Raw genomic sequence first — 14095 nt, forward strand, 5'->3', positions numbered from 1 at the left:
AGCATCCTTGACACAACAGCATCCTTGACACTGCAGCTTCCTTGACACAACAGCATCCTTGACACTGCAGCATCCCCGACACTGCAGCTTCCTTGACACTACAGCTTCCTTGACACTGCAGCATCCCCGACACTGCAGCTTCCCCGACACTGCAGCTTCCCCGACACTGCAGCATCCCCGACACTGCAGCTTCCCCGACACTGCAGCTTCCCCGACACTGCAGCTTCCCCGACACTGCAGCTTCCCCGACACTGCAGCTTCCCCGACACTGCAGCTTCCCCGACACTGCAGCTTCCCTAACTACAGCTTCCTTGACACTACAGCTTCCTTGACACTACATCGTCCTTGACACTACAGCTTCCCTAACTCTACAGCTTTCTTGATACTACACCTTCTTTAACTCTACAGCTTCCCTAACTCTACAGCTTCACTGACACTACAGCTTCCCTAACTACAGCTTCCTTGACACTACAGCTTCCTTGACACTACATCGTCCTTGACACTACAGCTTCCCTAACTCTACAGCTTTCTTGATACTACACCTTCTTTAACTCTACAGCTTCCCTAACTCTACAGCTTCACTGACACTACAGCTTCCCTAACTACAGCTTCCTTGACACTACAGCTTCCTTGACACTACATCGTCCTTGACACTACAGCTTCCCTAACTCTACAGCTTCACTGACACTACAGCTTCCCTAACTACAGCTTCCTTGACACTACAGCTTCCTTGACACTACATCGTCCTTGACACTACAGCTTCCCTAACTCTACAGCTTTCTTGATACTACACCTTCTTTAACTCTACAGCTTCCCTAACTCTACAGCTTCACTGACACTACAGCTTCCCTAACTACAGCTTCCTTGACACTACAGCTTCCTTGACACTACATCGTCCTTGACACTACAGCTTCCCTAACTCTACAGCTTCCTTGACACTACATCGTCCTTGACACTACAGCTTCCCTAACTCTACAGCTTCACTGACACTACAGCTTCCCTAACTACAGCTTCCTTGACACTACAGCTTCCTTGACACTACATCGTCCTTGACACTACAGCTTCCCTAACTCTACAGCTTCACTGACACTACAGCTTCCCTAACTACAGCTTCCTTGACACTACAGCTTCCTTGACACTACATCGTCCTTGACACTACAGCTTCCCTAACTCTACAGCTTTCTTGATACTACACCCTCTTTTTTAACTCTACAGCTTTCTTGACAATACAGCTTCCTTGACACTACAGCTTCCTTGACACTACATCGTCCTTGACACTACAGCTTCCCTAACTCTACAGCTTCACTGACACTACAGCTTCCCTAACTACAGCTTTCTTGACATTACAACTTCCTTGACACTACAGCTTCCCTAACTCTACAGCTTCACTGACACTACAGCTTCCCTAACTACAGCTTCCTTGACACTACAGCTTCCTTGACACTACATCGTCCTTGACACTACAGCTTCCCTAACTCTACAGCTTTCTTGATACTACACCTTCTTTAACTCTACAGCTTTCTTGACAATACAGCTTCCTTGACACTACAGCTTTCTTGACACTACATCGTCCTTGATACTACAGCTTCCCTAACTCTACAGCTTCACTGACACTACAGCTTCCCTAACTACAGCTTTCTTGACATTACAGCTTCCCTAACTCTACAGCTTTCTTGATACTACACCTTCTTTAACTCTACAGCTTTCTTGACAATACAGCTTCCTTGACACTACAGCTTCCTTGACACTACATCGTCCTTGACACTACAGCTTCCCTAATCTACAGCTTTCTTGATACTACACCTTCTCTAACTCTACAGCTTTCTTGACAATACATCGTCCTTGACACTACAGCTTCCCTAACTACAGCTTCCTTGACACTACAGCTTCGGTAACCCTGCTGCTTCCAGCTCCCTTGACACTACAGCCTCCGTAACTACAGCTTCAGTGACACTACAGCTCCCTTGACACTACAGCTTCGGTAACCCTGCTGCTTCCAGCTTCCTTGACACTACAGCTTCCCTAACTACAGCTTCAGTGACACTACAGCTCCCTTGACACAACAGCTCCCTTGACACTACAGCCTCCGTAACTCTACACCTGCCAAGACGACACTACAGTGAAGGCAGATGTTTCTGAGACGTAGTCATAAACAAATACTAGTATATACAACACAGACCATACAAGTCTATAGTATTTGTCGAGTCCACATTTCCTTTGAAATGAAGAGTCTCCGAGTGCTTCAATTTTATTGCTGTTCTCAAAAAAATAATTTCACTTGAGAGGCTTGATGTTAGTCTAGCTCTAACTGTAAAGGTAATTAAGCCAAGGAAACAGTGAATACTAAAAACACAAATGACTAATCTGAGAAGGAAACACCCATTTTAGGCCACAAAAACATGATAAACAGTGTATCTGTAAGGTTTTGATTGTGTCTATCGCTTCATGTTTTTGTTTGAGAATGAAGCACAATGCTTCTAACACGTTATAGAGAGGGCGTGAGGTGTTTGCCTTGTGATATAGTTCACACGGGTGTTAGCCACGGAGAAGAGATATATGTGTCACGTCTTTACCGGCCCTACCATCATCATTAAGGTGGAAAGAAGGTGCGTACTAGGAAACCTAATCTGCCTCACAGCCCCAGAACCGAATTATTTCCCTTCAGCTCAGCCCTTTCTGGAGTGCTAAAGTGCTAAATGAAGCACAAGTCTAGATTTCCTCAGGTTCTGAATTTCCCATCCCATTGGGGCTCCTTTTCAGTTTAAAAGGAATTGTTTGTTTTTATCAAAACTGTATTTATTCAGAGACTAAACGTACGCTAGTGCAAGGGAAATCCAGTTCTGGTATCCAATGCACGGAGAGTACCATCCTTTGTTCGTTGGGTCATGTGATGTTAAGTTTAGAACCCGAATAGTGTAGAGAAGATTATTCTGCACCAATAATATTATCCTTCAGTTTTGCTGTGTATTTCATCCACCCATCCTTCCATCCATCCATTTAGGGTATAGGTTTGGAGTTTCTCTTTCATGTACTCATTTTTAGGGTTCCGGTTAGTTTCTGGCAATTTTAAATCCTTGAATTTCTATTTGGTAGGTTATTTACAGTATCTGCTACAGTTTTTAATTTAAAAGACTTTTTCAAAACTATCAAACATATAGAGTGTATCATATGTAGTTTTTCTCAGTGTTAAATTACAAGTGGATGCCTAACGCGCTGGTGAACTACGAACATAAGTATACTGGACAAAAATAATTAGGGATATATGTAAATTTTGATATTATGAATAATGATCTATTTATTCATTGACACACTGATAAAATATCAATCATAAAAATACCAATATCCCTAACTTATTTTGTACAGTATATATTACGTTTTTAAACTCTGGCAGTGGTGGAACGTTCACAATGTGACAGTGACAATTTATCTTTTTCTGAGTTACGTAAATAGCCGAGCAAATCTGCATGCACGTACAGTGTCAAAGCTTAGTTTCCTCGAAATAAACAAAGTGTGTTCCGATTATCTTTTTTTTTTATATCCCAGGCAATGTTTTTGGTTACTGAATTGTATACTCGTAACTCTGACGATAGTTTCAACTACTTGACTCAGACACTGATAATCGTCAGTCAGGACATCAAACTCTTGTCTTTCACACATGAACTTCAGAAATGGCTTTTAATTTCAGGATTTCTTTGTCGTTATGAAGTTTTATTGGCCCTGTGCTATACCGCAGTTAGTCTGTCTCACAGTCCCTGAACCACATTATTTTCCCTACTGCGAAGCCCTCTCTGCCGTGCTAAAGTCCTAAATAAAGCAAGTCTAGATTTCCTCAGGTTCTGAAGCTCTGGTCTACCTGGGGCTCCTTTTCAATTTATATGGGCTTGTTTGTTACTATCAAAATTATATATATTCAGAGACTAATCCTTAGTCTATACCGCAGTCTGTGTTAACAACTAATTGGTGATCCCAGGGTGCATTGCGATAGAGTAAACACCCGGTCAGCGTTACGATATTTACATGTACTTAGGTACTGCTTAGACGATAACAGACAGTCACGGATAAGAGTTGGGGTTGCATGTATGGTGTAGGGTGAGGTGGGAGTGGGGTGGGGGTGGGGATCTTGTTCGGGTGTCGGTAGAGGACTGTATGAAAAGTTAATGAAGATTGAAAAGAGGAAGGGAGCATGTATGGAGAAGATTGTATGAAGGTTGAGAGTGGGATACAGTGGAAGTAGGTGCACAGGTGAGTGAGGGACTTTAGTTTTACACCACTTTTAGCAATATTCCAGCAATATCTCGACGGGGGGACACCAGAAATGGGCTTCACACATTGTACCCATGTGGGGAATCGAACCCGGCTCTTCAGTGTGGCGAACGAACGCTTTAACAACTAGGCTACCCTACCGCCCCAGGGCCACAGGTGGAGGATGATAGTTTGGATCTCGGAGAGGAGTTGGATGGTTGGTCAAATGGGGATTATACTATAAACGTAAAGAATGTTTTGGATTACATCTTCTTTTTATTCTACATGCACTATTATTATACTAGATAACGAAATTAAACATTACAGGAAATGCTTATATGGTTCTTAAGATTAAAACACGTTTCCAGGGAAAATGGGTACATTTTCAAACTGAATACACTAAACAGTATACACCTATATAATGGCAAACTCAACCTCCTGAAGCCCCAACACGCACATGCACGCACACACGCTCAAGCACACACACACGCGCGCGCAGGCACGCACAAATGTTTTGCGTTTACAATCAGTGGTGATTTAACCAAGCATCACACACATACAGAATCTGGATGTACATCGAGATAAACATCATTTTCATAAAATCCTTTCTAATACAGAGAGGAAGCCACTGTATATTTTTTATGTGCTTTAAAAATATTCATCCTCTCTAAATTAACCAACAGTGAACATTATCGTTCAAGACTTAGGTTTTCCCACGCATAAAGTATAAGCTTGGGCGTAGAATATACTTGGTTACATCATTTTGAGTAGTTTCTGATAAGAGTGATACCTAAGGGCCCTTATATCAACGCAGTCTACGTAACGTCGTCGTAATGTCGTCGCAATATGTGGTAACTTAGAACTAAAGTATGAACACACGTGCACCTCAAACATCCCTTTGTGTCGAAGGTTTGTTTAACAAGGAAATTAATGTGTGACGTTGTAGATCACGGATAATGATTGCAGAGCTTTAAACAATATTCACAACTGACTTGAATAAAACATTCTATTTCATATCTTTCAGGCTAAAACTAATTTTTTAACAATACTCCGTGCGACATTTATTTCAAATAAAGATTTGATGAAATAGTCAGTTTCCAAAAATAATGAAAAAGATGAATTTATAAATGTTTTGTGAATAGGTTGGCCATAATATGTTACAAACGTCACGATTTTTAGTAGAAAGCTGACAGGTTTATATTAGAGGTATTGAAGAAAGAACACGTGCACTATTAGCTTGAAAACGATGTAAGAATCTACACCGAGCGTCGCTCTATCCATTAAACAAGAAGTTTTATCCAGTCGTATGCTGCATTATTGACTCACCAACTTCTAGAATATCGATCAAACAATTATTCTACCATGACTTCGTAAATACTGGCTTGTGATTGGTTAACTAAAGTCATTCAGAGGTACGCCTTCGGTTTTAAATCAAATATAGAGCAGTTATAATTTCGTTATATACCTCTGATTTGCCAACACAGCATGTTTATCTCCATTCTACTTTAACCGCATTATTAAGATTTAAAAAAAGTACATACTGTGTTAGAAAATCAGAGGTATATAAGGTGATTATATACCCCTGATTGACTTTAATTAAACAATCCCAATCCAGTATTTACTGAGCATGGTAGAATTATTTTTTGTACACGATTTTGTACATTATTTTTCATCACTTTGTGATATACATGTCTCTCTATACCTCCCACCGCCATAAAGTCTCTGTATAACCCATGTCTAAATCTCTCACAACATTAAAGTGACCTGTACAATTTACCGTCCAATGTCTGGTGTATTTTACTACATGTATAGGGCGAGACTAATAAGCTATTTCCCTCTCTCTCGTAAATATCTGTCGGGCTTGTAAACACCACCCATGAAGGAACGTAGTTTACACAAGCCTGCGACGTATTTTGAGGGACCCGTGAAGATCCGGGTTGGAATTGGTCTTCAATAACAATAACCCATGCTTGTCGTAAGAGGCGACTAACGGGATCGTAGCGCTAAGGTGATCGTAACTCTAACTAATGGCAGTCATAGCGCTACGATAGCTTTGTGAAACGGAACATTGGTTGATACACGTCATCGTATCCCAATTGCGTAAATCGATGCTCATTATGTTGATCACGGGATTGTCTGGTCCAGACTCGATTATTTACAGACCGCAGTTATATAGCTGGAATATTACTGAGGGCTGCGTCAAACAATACATCAACCAAAACCAACGTATTTTGAGGGAGCAATGTCCTTAAACTAAACCCACACACTATCAAAACTTGCGATTTCCGGGTTAGACTTGAGCATATGCTGGACGTAAGGGTCAGATGGATCGGTGGTCACTTGGTTGCCCGCGGGTCATCGTGAGTGAGTGAGTTTAGTTTTACGCCGCACTCAACATTGTAGCACGACGGCGTTAAACATTGTTCACAAATTAAACACTGAATTGTCTGGTCCAGACCCGATCAGTCATAGGCAACAGTCATAGCTGCCGGCGTTAAACAAAACATAAACAACTTGAAACATTATTTATGCAACGACCCAGCCACATTGTCACTATTAATATTTTACTAGCGTTTCTTTCATTTTCAACACTGTTGATTGATGATGCATAAAATGTTCCTTGGCTTACCCAATCCAAGTTTGGTTATGCTGTGCGTAGTTTTGTGTTTCCCATCTCCCGCCCGCCCTGATTTTCATTCCGACGTGAAATAATGAAAAGGTATTTTTTATCTCAATTTTCCCCGCCGCTGTAGAAATATATTCCTTGCTGTGATGAAAAGAATATACTTTTACACTTGCCCACTCATAAAAATGGGGGGCGGTGGGGTAGCCTAGTGGTTTTGGACATACGCTCGTCACACAGAAGAACCGGGTTCGATTCCCCACGTGGGTACAATTTGTGAAGCCCATTTCTGGTGTCCCCCGCCGCGATATCGCTGGAATATTACTAAAAACGACGTGAAACTTACCTCACTCACTCATAAAAATTGTCAACCGTCATCTGTATTTAAAAAATAAAAATATTTCCGAAGCAAAGTGACTTAATCGATCTTCAGTAACCCATGCTTGTGGTAAGAGGCGACTAACGGGATCGGGTGGTCAGGCTCGCTGGCTTGGTTGACACATGCCATCGGTTCCCAATTGCGCAGATCGATGCTCATGCTGTTGATCACTGGATTGTCTGGTCCAGATTATTTACAGACCGCCGCCATATAGCTGGAATATTGCCGAGTGCGGTGTAAAACTCAACTCACTCATTTAGTACACTACGAAAACACAAAGCATTCATTCTAATCACTTTTATAGGTAGCTGTTTTTCATGTGTCTGTACAGTGGCGGTAACGTAGTTTTCATGCTTCATATACCGCCTCCGTGGTGTAGTGGTTAGAGCGTCCGCCCGGAGAGCGGAAGGTCGCGGGTTCGATTCCCGACCGCGTCATACCAAAAGACGTTAAGATATGGTACTTGTTGGTCTCTATCTGGCGCTCGGCATTAATGGGTACAACAAGGACTGGTCGGCTTGGAGTCAGTATGATGTGTCTGAGTGGGGTATTCATGCTTCACTGCGGCATGGTATCTCAGTGGGCTAGCACTATAAAACCAGCTTAAGTCTGGGCTAGTACAAGCAGCCGCACATACACATACACACGCATGCACGTCGTCATATGAGCGAAATATTCTCAAGCACGACGTTAAACCAAATTTCACCTCACCTCACCTCACCTCACCTTCATGCTTCATGTTCGCCATTGTGTACGGTTATATATTATACGTTTCTGCGTCTGTAATATCTCTATATCCAGACGTGTACACTGGTCTATAGCATCCATGTTGATGATTATATTGGCGCTTGCAAAACTGTGCACATGGTTTTGCATGTATAATGGGCCTATGGCCCCTTTAGTGAAATAAACCTCTCTCTCCCACTAAACAAACATGGAGGGGATTAATTTGCCAGCTGCTGGACAGGTAGGAAGTCACCCTGCCGTCATCTTGCTCTGATGGTTTGACAAATAATTACAACAACCCCCCTCCTTATCAAACATCTGTATCCCCACTTGATGTAACTTTATGGATTTCTGCTTTCAGGTACCTGATTTACAAAGTATCCTGCTTCATACCAGTCGATAAATATACCCAATTACGTCTTCCCTCCGTGCAACAACAATGACGTTGGTGTTAATCAATGATGGGCGTTGAGGGTATATCAACACTGATAAATATAGTTGATCATTTTAAGACTTGGTTATTGTACCTTCAGGTGTGTAAAGGTGTGAATCCTTTGTCGGCGTCATATACACAGGTGTAACTTTCAGTAAACGATGACTTGGTGTGAGACGACGCTGTTTACGGCGTAATGGCATGAAGACGTCTTTTGTCAGATCAAGGGGACTTTCACAAAGGGTATATTTAAGAGTGAATAAAGTTTAAGCCGCTTTTAGCAATATTCCAGCGACATCATGACGTTGGACACCAGAAACGGGCTTCACACACTGGACCAATGTGAGGAATCGAACCCAGGTTTTGGGCATGAAGAAAGACTGCTTTACCATTTGCCCACCCTTCGCCCTTATGTTTAAGAATGAAAGTTGCTATAATCATTGAGTGGAACGGAATTTGGCGTAGAACATATACAAAATCTTTGGTACTGAATTGTTTTCCAATATGGCTGTCGAACATGGACGAGTTAATGGCGTGTTGTACATACTGTGTATATTCACTTACACCGATAAGGTGAATGCTGCTTAATGCCACTTTCGGCATATCCCGGCATATCCCGGTGTACCAGATTGTCGTGGGTTCATGGTGATGGTGTGTGTGTGTGTGTGTGTGTGTGTGTGTGTGTGTGTGTGTGTGTGTGTGTGTGTGTGTGTGTGTGTGTGTGTGTGTGAGGGAGGAGGGAGGAGGGAAGGGTTAGCCTAGTGGTCGTCACGCCCATAACTCGGGTTCGATTCCCTTCATGGGTACAATATGTGAGGCCCAATAGTCAATGCCAAATCCGGCGTGAAACCAGTATACTGACTTACCTAAACAGGTGTTAGACTCCACCTTCCCTAACCTCGCCACAGTAAGATTACGCTTGCCATTGTGTAAACAGATGTGCTACTGTCATGTTGAATCAAACACATAAATAAGCACCTGTTTGTCAAATCAATATCATTATCAACCTAAAGTAATCGCCCCAGAAAATCGACACAATTGACATCATAAATAACTGACTAACAAACGTTTGAGAAACTTCCAGCCACGTTGTCATGCAAACAAACAAGAAAGGTCATGCTTTGCCATGACCTGGCTGTCATGCTTTGGCATGAGCTGCTAGCGATTCCTTTCTTATGAACATGCATTTCTGATAAACTGACCGGAATCAATAGCTAGACTCTATACAGCACAGAGCTGATAAGTCGGTAGAGGATTCACGGACCAGCTAAATGCTCTGACTCTGGGCAGTGGATGAAGAGCACTTCACGGCCATACCAGAAGAGGGTTAAACTGCAGAAACCACACGTCCAGACGTTGGATATGACGGGAACTATTTCCTTCTATATTTTATTTATTTTTGTAGCAAGTAAGTATACTGTTTCTTTGTTCGGTTTTTCGAGAGTTTTTCCTAAAGTTTCTCCATATATCGACGCGGAGGTTGATTGTATTCGCCACATTGTTAATCTCTACGTGCATTATTTAACAACGAAAAGAACATTGGTGATCTTTGACAAATGTAGAGATATTAAGAAGCAAGCGTCCTCGTACTTTAACTATAAAACTATAATAGTTCGGGGCAAAAGGTACTTTATTACACTATACATGGTGGTAGAGTGAACTGTATTTCTTTTCTAAGATGACAAATTAAAGCTTTCCTACGATTAATCTGAGGAAGAAAAGAAACTGAAAAACGACGGTGTCGGTGACCTAAATTAAGATTCCTCGTTCAGGGCTAACTTACGTGCTGTTCCATTGACGTGTCTGCCCCCCGAAGGTTCAGACGCACGTTACCAGGAAAACAAAATACAAACAGCTTGAAGACGATTTACATTCGGGTTAAATATCTTCTCTATATTATCTTTATTACATCTGTGATTATCGTAAACCATATGGAGCAATGTGAACGTCGCATTTCGACTACCAACGTCAGTTTAGATTGGTACATCTCGATGAAGCCGACTAGTCACGCGACATTCCACGGATGCATCGTGGGAATGTGATGTTAGCCGAGAGAAGCAACTACAACTGCAAACCAAGAAACGGGGCGCTACGGAGCAGTTTACTGTAGGAGGCTTAGACTAATGCTTAGTCTCTGAATATATATAATTTTGATAGTAACAAACAAGCCCATGTAAATTGATGAGGAGCACCAGGGAGACCAGAGATTCAGAACCTGAGGAAATCTAGACTTGCTTTATTTAGGGTTTTAGCACTGCAGAGAGGGCTTGCTTAGCAGTAGGGAAATAATGTGGTTCAGGGACTGTGAGACAGACTATAGGAGGCTGTACGAGGCGACGACAACTGACATGCATCAAGACGTCCGTTACCAAGGTCCGCCCGGAGAGCTGAAGGTCGCGGGTTTCACCTCACCTCACCAGTTACCAAGGGTACGTTTGATAACGAGGGGGCAGACGAGAATGGCGTAGTGACGTCATTTTCTATAGATACAGCGTGACATAATGCAAAAAGTGTACTTTATCGCCTGATACTGTCGGTGCCTTTGATCTTTCAGCGAAGCATCTTAGAATTAAGAAATACAGTTCTCTCTACCCCCATGTATAGTGTAATAAAGCACTTTCGCCCAGAACTATTATAGTTAAAGCACGTTGACGCTTGCGTAATGCAAAACGTGTACATTATCGTCTGATAAAGTACTGTCGGCGCTTTTGATCTTTCAGCGAAGCATCTTAGTAAATGCCCTACTTTCTAATTGCCGTAACCTACTATTAATTCTCGAGGTATATATCTACATACACTCATAACTGACGTTCTGTCTCCACATACTTTCATAACTGACATTCTCGCAAGCGTCCTCGTACTTTAACTATAATAGTTCAGGGCAAAGGTGTACTTTATTACACTGTACATGGGGGTCGGGCGAACTTTATCTTACCTTCATGTAAAATACTTTAATTTCATTGGTCAATGACGGTTTAACAAGTTTCCATGTCACCCGAGGGTGACAACTGGAAAAAATATTACCCGCTGCCACGGCAACCGCCAAGCTCCCCGCCAAGAAGCTGAAGCGCTAACAATCGTATGACGTCATAATGTGACGCATGCCGTGCCCGGAGTTCGAAAACCGTTCGATCAGCTGTTTTTGTGTTCACTTTGTACAGATTTAATTTACTGATTTTCACTGCTTTATTACGCTATTTTATACATTGAGTGGTTTGTACACTCAGCTTAAACATAATTAACAATTTTTATAGCAGTTTTATGCTTGTCAGAATATGTTTCACTGATGTTAAAAATCCAGTCGAGAGGCAAACGCCCTTTTGTTTGCATGTCATATAGACGGTAGCGATCCTTAACATAAAATAAAATGATATTTTGTACATTTAACATGGCGGAAAGATAAATAAATACGTTGTATGCTTCTCCCTCGGGTAATACGGTCTGATGTACGCCTCTTTGTAGCGGTGTCATCCCTCGCCTACCGGCTCGGGTGCGTCGGGAGGTTTAATGCCTACCGGCTCGGGTGCCACTGTTACAAAGAGGCGTACATCAGACCGTATTACCCTCGAGAGAAGCATACAACTTATAGTATTTCTTCACTATTAGATCTGTTTTACAAAAGTACTATCGGGGTTGGTATAAATACGGGAGTATTTCTGGTATCAACATTAATAGAAATCAATAATATTAGAGCTGATATACAAAATGGGAGTGTTATTAAAGCTAAGATACAAAAATAAGTGTTGATGGAGCCTATATACCAACAACGGTAACTTTTCCCGATCTCACAAAGAACCCAACATTTGACATCCTGGATATGATGGGGATTGACATGTTTGATACAGAGAGAGGCTATATTGTCGGTTACTGTTTCAAATCCAACACACAGACACAGACACACACAGACACACAGACACACACACACACACACAGACAGACACACACACACCCCCCCACACACACCAACAACAAAAAAACAACCCAAAACGAGGAGTCGAACAGTTATGCATTGGCATATTTAGACATTAACTTTTTGCATCTTCTCTTTAAGGAATTGTGACTGAAAAAAATCGCAATGTATGGAGTAATGGAAGACAGTTTCGAATTTGTGTTGTATATGCATTTTTTCTATAACATGAATATGCTTGTAGATCACGCATTTTGCAATGCATTGTTTGTAGAACATGCATATTAAGATGCATTTTTTCTAGATCATGTACATTTTAATGCATTGTTTCTAGAGCATGCGTTTTTCAATGCATTTTTGTAGAGCATGCGCGTGTCAACACATTACATGCGGTATGTGTATTTTATAGACAAATGTAGATTACAACTATTAGGAAGGCTCTGCAATAATGAGTGGAACTCAATAACGAAAGATATATTCTGTGCTTATATTACTACACATGCCCCTAACAATACTAGCCGCCCGACAAGCATGTGTAGTAACCTCCTACATACAGCTAAACAATATCACTTAGATCACTATATCAAGGAATTTATTTACAGCGGTTCATTCCCAAGTAAGTCAGCTTGGCGATCTATTATAATCAGACGTCTCTCGGAGTATGAACAAAACATGTGGAGAGAGAGACTAGCACAGAGACCGGATCTCTCACGATACTGTAAAATCCACAAACTATTACAAATGCACGTCGTTTATTATCTGATCCATCTCTATCCACATTTAAGACAACCCCTGCAACTCTGTGTCAAAATCGGATCAAGAGCAAAAGTGTCAAAAGAATGTAACCACTGTAATGGACATTGCTATGACTATGACTGCCATATCATCTAACTGCCATTTCTAACTTCAATCTCAAACAATACTTTATTGGGCAATGCAGGCTATACGACCACGATTCATGTTTCCTCAAACTTGACTTCTGGTGTATATTTAAAAAAATAGGTTCAAATGTTCCATTGATACTTAAATGTCATTTCCAATATTACGACATTTCTTTTGCCTTTCATTATTTTATATATGTGAAAATAGATATGCTCGACGACGATGATATGCTGGCACTGTTTCTCGGCGCAGATATTCATGACTTAACTGAAATAATTGACTATGATACATGGGAATACATATTAATACTTTCATTTTCTCACTTCGTATGGAATCTAAAGAAACATCTGATGTACATCTATTAAACACAGTCCTACTGCTCACAAATTGTACATTGTAAATATCTATTGATGAGCAGTCTAACATATGCTTCCATTTTGTTACAAATGTTGTTCCATTTTGTTTAACGTATGTGATGTATTGTAAATAATGTATTTGCCTTTGTACGATCTTCGGATTCAACTCTGGAGGAAATAAATTCATTCATTCATTCATTCATTCATTCATTCATTCATTCATTCATTCATTCATTCATTCATTCATAGCCTAAGGAAGATTAGAGTTCAAATCAAACTCAGCGCTTTAAACGTTTGTGACCCATAACAAGGAAACGTTAATTAATGTGACATTTTAATGCACACAAACACATCCTCATAACAGTCCCCACAGTCGTGGGATTCTAGCTGGGTAAACATGGTTAATCTTTGTACTCACGGGGCAGTTGGGCGAATCACGGCACCAACTTTAGCATTGTATTGAATATGAGTGCCAAGGATAATATTATTGTTCCAAAGATTCCGTCCGAGATGTTTGTTTGTGGTTAAACGCCGCACTCAGCAATAT

The sequence above is a fragment of the Haliotis rubra genome, unplaced genomic scaffold, assembly GCF_003918875.1.
Source record: "Haliotis rubra isolate DU_JTF1 unplaced genomic scaffold, ASM391887v1 Scf182, whole genome shotgun sequence".
NCBI classification, from domain to species: domain Eukaryota; kingdom Metazoa; phylum Mollusca; class Gastropoda; order Lepetellida; family Haliotidae; genus Haliotis; species Haliotis rubra.